The sequence below is a fragment of the Silurus aristotelis genome (assembly GCF_946808225.1).
Source record: "Silurus aristotelis genome assembly, chromosome: 22".
NCBI lineage: Eukaryota > Metazoa > Chordata > Actinopteri > Siluriformes > Siluridae > Silurus > Silurus aristotelis.
The window spans coordinates 11,383,976-11,396,934 of NC_139595.1; positions in this window are offsets into that span (position 1 = coordinate 11,383,976).

Consider the following 12,959-nt stretch of genomic DNA (forward strand, 5'->3'; position numbering starts at 1 on the left):
CATTTACAGTTTCTAGGAAGCTCATTTATTACAGCATACACACGGCTTGGCCAAACATGTGGTTTTTAAAGGTTTTTGATAAATTATGACTTTCTACAACTGATATGTTCACTTTCAACAGTTTTTTAATACATTTTGATCATGAATATGAAAATTCATTTTTTCTTAAAAACTATCATATTTTAACGAAAAAAGTGCTATTTTAGGCAAACATGATTTATTATGTCTAATCTCATCTTTAAAATGTAATAGCATTGTGGTCAAGTGCATACGATATGTGCAAATATAACATGGTTCAAAAAACCCTTTTCTTTCGTCCAACGAGGCTGAGACCTGCTGAATCGCATTTTCAGTTTCTAGGAAGCTCATTCCTTACATCACACACACGGATTGGCCAAACATGTGGTGTTAAAAGGTTTTTGATAAATTATGACTTTCTACAACTGATATGTTCACTTTCTACAGTTTTTTAATACATTTTGATCATGAATGTGAAAATTCATTTTTTCTTAATAACTATAATATTTTAACGAAAAAAGTGCTATTTTAGGCAAAACATGATTTATTATGTCTTATCTCATCTTTGACAGGTAAAATCATTGTGGTCATGTGCATGAGTTATGTGCAAATATAACATGGTTCAAAAAAACGTTTTCCTTTCAACCTGCGAGGCTGAGACTTGCTGAATCGCATCTTCAGTTTCTAGGAAGCTCATTCATTTCAGCACATCATGGCTTGGCCAAACATGTGGTGTTGATAGGTTTTTGATAATTTATGACTTTCTACAACTGATATGTTCACTTTCTACAGTTTTTTAATACATTTTGATCATGGATATGAAAATTCATATTTTCATAATAACTTTCATATTTTAACGAAAAAAGTGCTATTTTAGGCAAAACATGATTTATTATGTCTTATCTCATCTTTGACAGGTAAAATCATTGTGGTCAAGTGCATGAGTTATGTGCAAATATAACATGGTTCAAAAAAACGTTTTCCTTTAGTTCTGCGAGGCTAAGACTTGCTGAATCGCATCTTCAGTTTCTAGGAAGCTTATTCATTTCAGCACATCATGGCTTGGCCAAACATGTGGTGCTGAAACGTTTTTGATTTATTATGACTTTCTACAACTGAAATGTTCACTTTTTACAGTTATTTATCAAATTTTGCTCATGAATATGAAAATTCATATTTTCATTATAACTATCATAATTTTACGATTAAAGTGCTATTTTAGGCAAAACATGATTTATAATGTCCTATCGCATTATTACCATGTGAAAACATTGTATTCTTATATGTGCAAATATAAATGGTTCAAAAAACCGTTTTCCTTTCGTCCTACGAGGCTGAGACTTGCTGAATCGCATCGTCAGTTTCTGGGAAGCTCATTCATTTCAGAACATAAACGGCTTGGCCAAACATGTGGTGCTGAAACGTTTTTGATTAATTATGACTTTCTACAACTGAAATGTTCACTTTTTTACAGTTTTTTTATTACATTTTAATCATGAATAGAAAAACTCATATTTACATACTAACTATCATAATTTTACGAATAAAGTGATATTTTAGGCAAAACATGATTTATTATGTCTTATCTCATCTTTGACAGGTAAAATCATTGTGGTCATGTGCATGAGTTATGTGCAAATATAACATGGTTCAAAAAAACGTTTTCCTTTCAACCTGCGAGGCTGAAACTTGCGGAATCCCATTTACAGTTTCTAGGAAGCTCATTTATTACAGCATACACACGGCTTGGCCAAACATGTGGTTTTTAAAGGTTTTTGATAAATTATGACTTTCTACAACTGATATGTTCACTTTCAACAGTTTTTTAATACATTTTGATCATGAATATGAAAATTCATTTTTTCTTAAAAACTATCATATTTTAACGAAAAAAGTGCTATTTTAGGCAAACATGATTTATTATGTCTAATCTCATCTTTAAAATGTAATAGCATTGTGGTCAAGTGCATACGATATGTGCAAATATAACATGGTTCAAAAAACCCTTTTCTTTCGTCCAACGAGGCTGAGACCTGCTGAATCGCATTTTCAGTTTCTAGGAAGCTCATTCCTTACATCACACACACACGGATTGGCCAAACATGTGGTGTTAAAAGGTTTTTGATAAATTATGACTTTCTACAACTGATATGTTCACTTTCTACAGTTTTTTAATACATTTTGATCATGAATGTGAAAATTCATTTTTTCTTAATAACTATAATATTTTAACGAAAAAAGTGCTATTTTAGGCAAAACATGATTTATTATGTCTTATCTCATCTTTAACATGTAAAAGCATTGTGGTCAAGTGCATGCGATATGTGCAAATATAAAATGGTTCCAAAAACCATTTTTCTTTCGTCCTGCGAGGCTGAAACTTGCGGAATCCCATTTACAGTTTCTAGGAAGCTCATTTATTACAGCATACACACGGCTTGGCCAAACATGTGGTTTTTAAAGGTTTTTAATAAATTATGACGTTCTACAACTGATATGTTCACTTTCAACAGTTTTTTAATACATTTTGATCATGAATATGAAAATTCATTTTTTCTTAAAAACTATCATATTTTAACAAAAAAAGTGCTTTTTTTAGGCAAACATGATTTATTATGTCCAATTGCATTATTACCATGTGAAAACATTGTATTCTTATATGTGCAAATATAACATGGTTCAAAAAACCGTTTTCCTTTCATCCTACGAGGCTGAGACTTGCTGAATCGCATCTTCAGTTTCTAGGAAGCTCATTCATTTCAGCAGATACACGGCTTGGCCAAACATGTGGTGTTGATAGGTTTTTGATAATTTATGACTTTCTACAACTGATATGTTCACTTTCTACAGTTTTTTAATACATTTTGATCATGGATATGAAAATTCATATTTTCATAATAACTTTCATATTTTAACGAAAAAAGTGCTATTTTAGGCAAAACATGATTTATTATGTCTTATCTCATCTTTGACAGGTAAAATCATTGTGGTCAAGTGCATGAGTTATGTGCAAATATAACATGGTTCAAAAAAACGTTTTCCTTTAGTTCTGCGAGGCTAAGACTTGCTGAATCGCATCTTCAGTTTCTAGGAAGCTTATTCATTTCAGCACATCATGGCTTGGCCAAACATGTGGTGCTGAAACGTTTTTGATTTATTATGACTTTCTACAACTGAAATGTTCACTTTTTACAGTTATTTATCAAATTTTGATCATGAATATGAAAATTCATATTTTCATTATAACTATCATAATTTTACGATTAAAGTGCTATTTTAGGCAAAACATGATTTATAATGTCCTATCGCATTATTACCATGTGAAAACATTGTATTCTTATATGTGCAAATATAAATGGTTCAAAAAACCGTTTTCCTTTCGTCCTACGAGGCTGAGACTTGCTGAATCGCATCGTCAGTTTCTGGGAAGCTCATTCATTTCAGAACATAAACGGCTTGGCCAAACATGTGGTGCTGAAACGTTTTTGATTAATTATGACTTTCTACAACTGAAATGTTCACTTTTTTACAGTTTTTTTATTACATTTTAATCATGAATAGAAAAACTCATATTTACATACTAACTATCATAATTTTACGAATAAAGTGATATTTTAGGCAAAACATGATTTATTATGTCTTATCTCATCTTTGACAGGTAAAATCATTGTGGTCATGTGCATGAGTTATGTGCAAATATAACATGGTTCAAAAAAACGTTTTCCTTTCAACCTGCGAGGCTGAAACTTGCGGAATCCCATTTACAGTTTCTAGGAAGCTCATTTATTACAGCATACACACGGCTTGGCCAAACATGTGGTTTTTAAAGGTTTTTGATAAATTATGACTTTCTACAACTGATATGTTCACTTTCAACAGTTTTTTAATACATTTTGATCATGAAAATGAAAATTCATTTTTTCTTAAAAACTATCATATTTTAACAAAAAAAGTGCTTTTTTTAGGCAAACATGATTTATTATGTCCAATTGCATTATTACCATGTGAAAACATTGTATTCTTATATGTGCAAATATAACATGGTTCAAAAAACCGTTTTCCTTTCATCCTACGAGGCTGAGACTTGCTGAATCGCATCTTCAGTTTCTAGGAAGCTCATTCATTTCAGAACATACACGGCTTGGCCAAACATGTGGTGTTGATAGGTTTTTGATAATTTATGACTTTCTACAAATGATATGTTCACTTTCTACAGTTTTTTAATACATTTTGATCATGGATATAAAAATTCATATTTTCATAATAACTTTCATATTTTAACGAAAAAAGTGCTATTTTAGGCAAAACATGATTTATTATGTCTTATCTAATCTTTGACATGTAAAAGCATTGTGGTCAATTGCATGCGATATGTGCAAATATAACATGGTTCAAAAAAAGTTTTTCTTTCGTCCTGAGACTTGCGGAATCGCATTTTCGGTTTCTAGGAAGCTCATTCATTACAGCATACACACGGCTTGGCCAAACATGTGGTGTTGTTAGGTTTTTGATAATTTATGACTTTCTACAACTTATATGTTCACTTTCAACAGTTTTTTTATCAAGTTTTGATCAATATGAAAATTCATATTTTCATAATTATTATATTTTTTTACAAAAAAAGTGCTATATCAGGCAAAAAAGATTTATTATGTCTTATCTCATCTTTGACAGGTAAAAACATTGTGGTCAAGTGCATGCGATATGTGCAAATATAACATGGTTCAAAAAAACCGTTTTCCTTTCGTCCTACGAGGCTGAGACTTGCTGAATCGCATCGTCAGTTTCTGGGAAGCTCATTCATTTCAGAACATAAACGGCTTGGCCAAACATGTGGTGCTGAAACGTTTTTGATTAATTATGACTTTCTACAACTGAAATGTTCACTTTTTTAGAGTTTTTTTATTACATTTTAATCATGAATAGAAAAACTCATATTTACATACTAACTATCATAATTTTACGAATAAAGTGATATTTTAGGCAAAACATGATTTATTATGTCTTATCTCATCTTTGACAGGTAAAATCATTGTGGTCATGTGCATGAGTTATGTGCAAATATAACATGGTTCAAAAAAACGTTTTCCTTTCAACCTGCGAGGCTGAGACTTGCTAAATCGCATCTTCAGTTTCTAGGAAGCTCATTCATTTCAGCACATCATGGCTTGGCCAAACATGTGGTGCTGAAACGTTTTTGATTAATTATGACTTTCTACAACTGAAATGTTCACTTTTTCCAGTTATTTATCAAATTTTGATCATGAATATGAAAATTCATATTTTCATTATAACTATCATATTTTTACGAATAAAGTGCTATTTTAGGCTAAACATGATTTATTATGTCTTATCTCATCTTTAACATGTAAAAGCATTGTGGTCAAGTGCATGCGATATGTGCAAATATAAAATAGTTCAAAAAACCGTTTTCCTTTCGTCCTACTAGGCTGAGACCTGCTGAATCGCATTTTCAGTTTCTAGGAAGCTCATTTAATATAGAATACACACGGCTTGGCCAAACATGGTGTTAAAAGGTTTTTGATAAATTTTGACTTTCTACAACTGATATGTTCACTTTCAACAATTTTTTAATACATTTTAATCATGAATATGAAAATTCATTTTTTCTTAATAACTATCATATTTTAACGATAAAAGTGCTTTTTTTAGGCAAACATGATTTATTATGTCTTATCTAATCTTTAACATGTAAAAGCAATGTTGTCAAGTGCATGCGATATGTGCAAATATAACATGGTTAAAAAAAAGTTTTCCTTTCGTCCTGAGACTTGCGGAATCCTATTTTCATATTTTAGGAAGCTCATTCATTACAGCATACACACGGCATACAATATCGTTTTATTACCATGTGAAAACATTGTATTCTTATATGTGCAAATATAACATGTTTCAAAAAACCGTTTTCCAAACTCAAGACATGTGCTGGTTTAAGCAGGGGAACCTTCCGTGCCATGCATGATTTCAAACCATGACGTCTTAGTGTATTACTAACAGTAACTTCGGAAACGGTGGTCCCAGCTCTTTTCAGGTCATTGACCAGCTCCTCCCGTGTAGTTCTGGGCTGATTTCTCACCTTCCTTAGGATCATTGAGACCCCACGAGGTGAGATCTTGCATGGAGCCCCAGTCCGAGGGAGATTGACAGTCATGTTTAGTTTCTTCCATTTTCTAATGATTGCTCCAACAGTGGAACTTTTTTCACCAAGCTGCTTGGCAATTTCCGCGTAGCCCTTTCCAGCCTGGTGGAGGCGTACAATTTTGTCTTTGGAAAGCCCTTTGTTCTTGGCCATGTTAGCAGTTGGATTCTTACTGATTGTATGGGGTGGACAGGTGTCTTTACGCAGCTAACGACCTCAAACAGGTGCATCTAATTTAGGATAATAAATGTAGTGGAGGTGGACATTTTAAAGGCAAACTAACAGGTCTTTGAGGGTCAGAATTCTAGCTGATAGACAGGTGTTCAAATACTTATTTAAAGCTGTATCATACAAATAAATAGTTTAAAAATCATATATTGTGATTTCTGGAATTTTTCATTTAAGACTATGTCTCTCACAGTGGACATGCACCTACGATGACAACTTCAGACCCCTGTAATTCATGTAATTATGCTAATTAATTAATATCTTAATAATTACTTTTATTTATGTGTAACAATTTATCTGTCGTCTTTTTTTGTTCCCTGTTTTTCCCATTTTTTTCATTGGTCTTTAAAGAAATTATGCTTATAAATATGTTCTTGCAGACAAAGCAAGATTTGTCATCTTACTTTTTAGTTATTTCGTTTATTTATTGCCGTTAAACATGGGCATTCTTTAAATTAAATTTTCAAGATTTTCATACCTCTCATACCTCTTATCCGGGGCCGGGTCGCGGGGGCAGTAGTCTAAGCAGAGATGCCCAAATCTCCCTAGACACTTCTTCCAGCTCTTCCGGGGGGACACCGAGGCGTTCCCAGGCCAGCCAGGTGACATAGTCTCTCCAGCATGTCCTAGGTCTTCCCCGGGGTCTCCTCCCAGTGGGACGCGCCCGGAACACCTTCCCAGGAAGGCGTCCAGGATGCATCCGGAACAGATGCCCGAGCCACCTCAGCTGACCCCTCTCGATGTGGAGGAGCAGCGGCTCTACTCTGAGCTCCTCCCGAGTGACCGAGCTTCTCACCCTATCTCTAAGGGATCGCCCAGCCACCCTGCGGAGAAAGCTCATTTCGGCCGCCTGTATCCGCGATCTTGTCCTTTCGGTCATGACCCAGAGCTCATGACCATAGGTGAGAGTAGGAACGTAGATTGACCATTAAATCGAGAGTTTCGCCTTGCGAAGATTAAGATTTTCATAATTATCATATTTTTACTGAAATTATTTTATGTGAAAACATGATTTAGTATGTCCTATCTATTATAAACATGTAAAAACATTGTGGTCAAGTGCATGCGATATGTGCAAATATAACATGGTACGAAAAAACCTTTTTCCTTTCGTCCTGCGAGGCTGAGAGCGCGAGAGCCGAATTGCATAATCAGCTCCAAGGAAGCTCATTCATTACAGCGCACACACGGCTTGGCTATTATTTATGTATAAAAAAACTCAGTCAAAACAAAATTCATGTTTTTGACAAAACTTTATATTTTAAGTAGTTATTTCCCCTTATTCTAATTGAATTATGGTTATTAATAGGAAAATTCATATTTTCCCAATAAATTATAAAAGATGAAAAATTATTCAAAACTTAATATTTTTGTCAAAACATTAGGTGGCATGTAACATTTTCAGTTTTTATGTTTACGCATTGTATTTTGTAACGGTATTTCATAAAACTTTCTTATGAAAATGCAAATTCATATTTTTTTAATATATATTTGAAAATATATATTTGTCATGTCATATTTCATTGACTTCTTGGACTTTTAATGTTTTTTCCTGAAATGTACCTTCGAAATTAGATGATTATATTATGTCACAATTTTCGTAAATTGTTTCCAGCATTTTACATTTTCTTCATGAAATTATGCTTATGAATATATTAATATTGACTATGATATCTTGTATAAATAAAACGTAATTTATCTTAAAACAAATTTGTTGTTACCATCATCATTCACATTTTGCAATTTTAACAGTTTTTCAATGAAATTCTGCCTAAAAATTTTTATTTTCATATTAACTATTATATTTTTATGAAAAAACGTCAAATCCTTTACAAAACTTGATGTTTTTTTCCGTATTCCACTTTTTAACGTTTTTTTAAATGAACTTATGCTTAAAAATATGAGAACTCCCAATAGATGAGAAAATTGTAAAAGAATTATGAAAAAAAATATAATTATGTCGGAATATGATTTAGCATGTAGCATATTTTAGATTTTCATGTACTTATTGTACTTTAGTATTGAAATTTTCTTATGGAAATATAAATTTATATATTAATATATTTTTATTAAAGAACATATTTTTGTCAAAACTGTCGTTAACTTTTTAGCATTTTTTTCTGAAATGTTGCTTCTAAATATGAAAATGTAAACTTTTTAATGATATCAGATTTTCATAAAAAAAAGGTCATTTTGTCAAAACGTGATATTTCATGTCAGAATTTTTGTTCACTTACGTTTCGTCCTTTTTTATGTTTTGCCATGAAATTATGATTTTAAATATGAAAACATATTTTCACTATTTATTAAATTATGCTTTATGATTAACTATTATATTTTTATAAGAGTAAATTTCTTGTCAAAACTTGATTTGTCGTCAACTTTTAACGATCCCTTTTTCTTTCTTTTTTTATTAATTTTTAATAAGATTTTGCTTGAGTATGAACATTTATATTTTAATGCTAACTGTCCTACTTTTTTTGATACAAAATACATCTATTTCTTAAAACATGATTTCTCATGTCAATTTTTAGTTTTTCATTCACTTTGTAGTGAAAAATATATTATATTATATATTATTAATATAAAAAATATATTTTCCCAATAGACGGGAAAAAAAAGTCATATTTCTTGTCAAAACTTGATTTGTTATGTACCATTTTTTGTTTTTTCGTTTAAGCATTGTACTTTGTAATTTTTTTCATGAAAGTTTGCTTATGTAAATAAAAATTCCTATATTTATATTATATTTTTATGATAAAACTCATATTGTTGTCAAAATATTATTTGCCATGTGACGTGTTTATTTGCAATGTCACCTGAAGTTTTGCACTTTTCAATGTTTTTTTTTCTGAATTGTACCTTTAGAATACAAAATTCATATTTTCATAACAGTAATATCTTTTTTCAAAACGTGATATATTATGCTTATGAGTATGAATTTATATTTTTATAAAAACTATCCTACATTTGATGAGTATAAAGCCATACATTTTTCAAAACATGATTTCTCGTAAATTTTTCATTTTTTCCTTCAGTTGTTCATCAATCAACCTGATCTTTTTTAGCTTATTCCACATTTTAACCGGTTTTAAATGAAATTATGCTCATGAATTTGATAAATCATATTTTCCCAATTGATAAAAAAAGATGGAAAAATTCTTATTTCTGTTGAAACACGATTTGGCATGTAATATATTTAGTTGATGATTATTTGGCATGTAACATTTTTTAGTTTTTCATGTATGTATTGTACTTTGTAACTTTTTTTAATGAAAGTTTGCTTATGTAAATAAAAATTCCTATATTTATATTATATTTTTATGATAAAACTCATATTTTTGTCAAATCCTTTTTTGTCATGTAATTTTTTGCACTTTATAATTTTTTTTCTAAAATGTTGCGTCTTAATAGGAAAATTTTTATTTTTATAATAACTATCGTATTTTCATAACAATTTCTGTCAAATGGTGATATTTCATGTCAGCATTTTCGTTAATTTTTTTTACCATTTGACATTTCTTTTCATGAAAATAGGTCTCTTTTTCACAGTAACTCTAACCTTAAAAAAAAAAACATTTTCTCAAAACAAATCTGTTGCCACCATCATCATTCACTTTTTGCAATTTTAACAGTTCTTAAATGAAATTAAGCTTAAATTCATATCGTCATATTAAATAATTTATTTTTTATGAGAAAATTAACATAAAAAAAAAACCTTTCTCATGTAAATTTTTTGTTCACTTATTTTGTTCGGCTTTTAATACAGTTTTACTTATGTGATGAACCCACATTTACATTTTATTTCACTATTGTATTGTTTAATTTTGATTTGATTCTGTATTTTATTTTGTCATAAGGTCATCTATTTGTCTGATTAAGTACATGGCAATAACATAATAACATAAAGGATAAGTAATATACAGTGGTAAAGATGTTGTCAATGTTTAATCCTCCTATGCTTTGTTTGCATGGAGAGCAGAGAAAAAACATAGAAAAGAGTTCATGAGCAGGTCAACGAGTTCGGATACGGTCAAATGGCTAGTGATCATCTTGGCATGCTTTGTGATTGGTTCATTCTTGATCACACGCGACAGAGCGTGAATTCGCGGAGTATTTTTGTTAAACTATTGCACCATTTGACATTTTTTTTCCAGGACATTATGCTTATGAAAATGAAATTTTTTTTATTCATAATATATTCTTATGAAAGACTTTTTTTTTCTTGAGTATGAAAATTCATATTTTTATAATACACACAATGTATAAATACAAATAAGGAAAAAGTACGTATTGCTGGTAGTATTTCACACAGGTGGTATTGCAAGTATTGCAGGTAATATTGCACACAGGTAGTATTATTACACAGTAAAACAGTAAGAACAGTAACTATTACACAGTTAAACAAAAATAACAGTGTGTATTATGGTGAATGGTTCACTGGGAGCAGCTTTGAATGTAAAGTCTAATAGCAGCAGGGAGAAAAGAGCTTCTCAACTGAAGGAGCTGCTCAACGATGAAACGGTTTCATACAGGGGGTGAGAGGCATTCTCCAGCAATGATAATAGTTTTGCTACCATCCTCCTTTCTTCCACCTCCTGTACAGTGTCCAGGGGAATCCCCAGGACTGAGTTGGCCTTAATGATCAGCTTATCCAGTCTCTTCCTATATATGAGTAAAATATGAGTTTTATCATAAAAATATATTATAAATATAGGAATTTTTATTTCCATTAGCAAACTTTCATGAAAAATAGTTACAAAGTACAATACAAACTAAAAAATATTACATGCCAAATAATCATAAACTAAATATATTACATGCCAAATCGTGTTTGTACAGAAATAAGACTTTTTCCATCTTTTTTCATCTATTGGGAAAAAATTATTTATCATATTCATGAGCATAATTTCATTAAAAACCGTTAAAATGTGGAATAAGGAAAAAAAGATCAGGTTGATTGATGAACAACTGAAGGAAAAAAAGAAAAATTGACATGAGATCATGTTTTGAAAAAGAGATAGCTTTATACTCATAAAACTTATGATAGTTATTATTCATTCATTCATTTTCTCCCGCTTATCCGTAATTTGGGTCGCGGGGCAGCAGTCTAAGCAGGCCCCCGCCTTCGCCTGCTGCCCAATCCTCACAGCACCGTCCCTTACGGTCCCTCCTGCAGGTGGTGAGCCCACGGGAAGGATAGTTATTATGAAAATATAAATTCATACTCATAAGCATATCACGTTTTAAAAAAAATTTTTATTGTTACGAAAATATGAATTTTGTTTTCCGAAGGTTTAAAAAAAGGAAAATGGTACAATACATTGAGGAAAAAAATACTTACATATCAAGTTTTGACAAAAATGTCTATTGTTTTGAAAATATGATAGTTATACAAACATTACATGACAAATAAAGTTTTTGACAAAAAGTTTGAGTTTTATCATAAAATTTCTATTATAAATATAGTAATTTTTATTTTCATAAGCAAACGTTCATGAAAAAAAGTTACAAAGTATAATACGTACATAAAAAAAAACAAAAAAAAAGGTTACATACCAAATCACGTTTTGACAAAACTATAACTTTTTTCACAATTTTTCATTTTTTTCATCTATTGGGAAAATATGCATTTTCATATTCATAAGCATAATTTCAATAAAAATCTTAAAAAACTGGAATAAGGGCAAAAAACGACATTAAAAATGATGTTTCGTTAAAACATGACTTTTTCATACAAAAATTAGTTATTATGAAAATATGAATTTTTATAATAATTAGCATTGGAGGAATTTTTTTAGACCGAAATTAAAGACCGTTAAAAAGGGGGAAAAAAAAAAAAAAAATGACGAAGTCTGTTATACATAAATGAAAGTAATCATGAAAATATGAATTTGAATATTCAAAAGGCAATATGTGAACGGAAAAACTAAAGATTGACGTTTTAAAAAATAGATGTCTTTTTTTCCCAAAAAAAAGTAGCATTGTTATTAGGAAAATATAAATATTTACACTTATAAGCAAAATCTTATTAAAAACCTTTAAAATAGGAATAAGAAATGAAAAAGATGACGACAAATCAGGTTTAACGAGAATTCCACTCTTTTCATACTGATATATATATATATATATATATATATATATATATATATATATATATATATATATATATATATATATATATATATATATATATATATATATATATATATATATATATAAACAGTTAAAAAATGGCAAAAAGTAAACGTATAAGTAAAAGTATATATATATATATATATATATATATATATATATATATATATATATATATATATATATATATACTTTTACTTATACGTTTACTTTTTGCCATTTTTTAACTGTTTTTTATGAAATTATGCTTATAAATCCATTTTATATATATATATATATATATATATATATATATATATATATATATATATATATATATATATATATATATATATATATATAATGAATTTATAAGCATAATTTCATAAAAAACAGTTAAAAAATGGCAAAAAGTAAACGATGATGGTGACAAGTTTGT